A 2323-nucleotide genomic window follows, 5' to 3' on the forward strand; every position below is an offset into this window, starting at 1 on the left:
AATAGAAGAAATCTATAATTATGAGCTAACATCAAAAGATATACTCTTAGGAATGCCGTTTTTAGATAAATTATACCCACATATAATAACTAGAACAGATTGGTGGTTCACAACACTATGTAAACAGAAAGTAAGAGCAAAAAGAGCTATTAATAAAATAAGAAAGAAAACTGATTGGATAAAAGAAAGTAAAAAAATTACGCAAAACTTAGAAAATATAACAAATACTGAAGATACAATAGAACTGGTCGTATTTTCAATAAATAAAAAGGAAATAACTATATTTTCAATAAATAAGATAGAAATAACTAAGAAAAAATTAGAACAATTATATAGTGAAGATCCATTAAAAGGATGGGAAAAACATAAAACCACTACAAAAATTGAATTAATAGATAAAAATAGCTTAATAGCCCAGAAACCATTAACATATAATTTTGATGATTTAAAAGAATTTAAAATACATATAGAAAAATTATTAGAAAAACAATATATACAAAAAAGTAATAGTAAACATAATAACCCAGCATTTATAGTAAATAAACATAGTGAACAAAAAAGAGGAAAAAGTAGGATAATTATTGATTATAGAAATTTAAATGCAAAAACAATGACTTATAATTACACAATACCAAATAAGATATTAAAAATAAAATAAATACAAGGATATAACTATTTTAATAAATTTGATTGTAAATCAGGATTTTACCATTTAAAGTTAGAAGAAGAATCTAAGGAATTAACCGCATTTACGGTAACACAAGGATTTTATGAATGGAATGTACTACCATTTGGATATAAAAATGCACTAGGTAGATATCAACATTTTATGGATAGTTATTTTTAACAACTACCTAATTGTATAGTATACATAGATGATATACTATTATATATAAATACCAAAGAAGAACATTTAAAATTACTAGAACAATTTACGGATATAATAGAAAAATTGAGAATAAGTTTAAGTGAAAAGAAAGGTGAAATTATGAAAAATCAGATAGAATTTTTAGGAATACAAATAGATAAAAGTGGAGTAAAAATGCAACAACATATAGCACAAAAAATAATAAATTCAAAAGAAGAATTAGATACAAAAAAGAAATTACAATTATTTTAGGATTAGTAAACCAAGTAAGAGAATATATACCAAAATTAGCAGAAAATCTAAAGCCCTTACAGAAAAAATTAAAAAATATGTAGAATATAATTATAACGAAGAAGATAAAAAACAAGTTCAGAAAATCAAAATACTTTGTAAAGAATTACCAAAATTACAATTTCCAGATGAAAATAGAAAATTTATATATATAGTAGAAGCAGATGCTAGTGAATGTAGTTATGGAGGAGTACTTAAATATAGATATTAAGAAGAAAAATTAGAACACTCAATTATGTTTAATGAAACCGAAATAAAATGGGAAATAAATAGAAAAGAATTATGCTCATTATATAAATGTTTATTAGCATTTGAGCCATATATTGTATATAACAAGTTTATTGTACGAACAGATAATACACAGGTACGTTGGTAGCTAACAAAGAAAATACAAAATTCAGTTACAACAAAAGAAATTCGGAGACTAGTCTTGAATATATTAAATTTCACATTTGTAGTTGAATTAATTAGTACTAACAAAAATGTTATTGCAGATTATATATCAAGACAAAGCTACATAGACTGATATAATAGAAGAGGATACTCTAGAAAAGATATTCAACACCCTAACTACGCTTTCAATAAAAGTGGACAGTATGGGTAATGAAATAGAAAAGCTAAAGACTAATGAAGTTAAACTGAAGTCTATAGCTACAAATTAGCTAACTCAGCAGTGTGCAGAGCTATGTCGATCGGAAGATATTAAAATTCCAGAGCTAGAAGGAGACGTTGGGACACTCCATAAAAGCCATAACGTTTATCAATCTACAATTGCAGGCACAAGCAAATGAGTTATTGGACAAAGATACTAGAATATGAACTTAAATAAGACATTTGAAAAACCATTTACACCAAAAATACAAAAAGACCTCTTGAACATACCTCTACAAATTATCACATATCGAGATAGTCTGAACCAAGATAAAAAAGTTTATAACTATACAACCCAAAAATACATAGAAAATATCTACCTAGTACAAACTTTTCAAACCTTAACCCTAGAGCTACAGATATCAAAGAACCCAACACAAACTATATAACCCAAAGATTACAAGGTCACAACAAGCTAATTGCACTACCCAAAACTAACCCAAGCCTAATAAAAACTTGTTTTGACTATGGATTATTAAATACCATATATACCCAAGATGGAGAAGAACTATA

This window comes from Capsicum annuum, chromosome 11 (genome assembly GCF_002878395.1).
Source record: "Capsicum annuum cultivar UCD-10X-F1 chromosome 11, UCD10Xv1.1, whole genome shotgun sequence".
NCBI classification, from domain to species: Eukaryota; Viridiplantae; Streptophyta; class Magnoliopsida; order Solanales; family Solanaceae; genus Capsicum; species Capsicum annuum.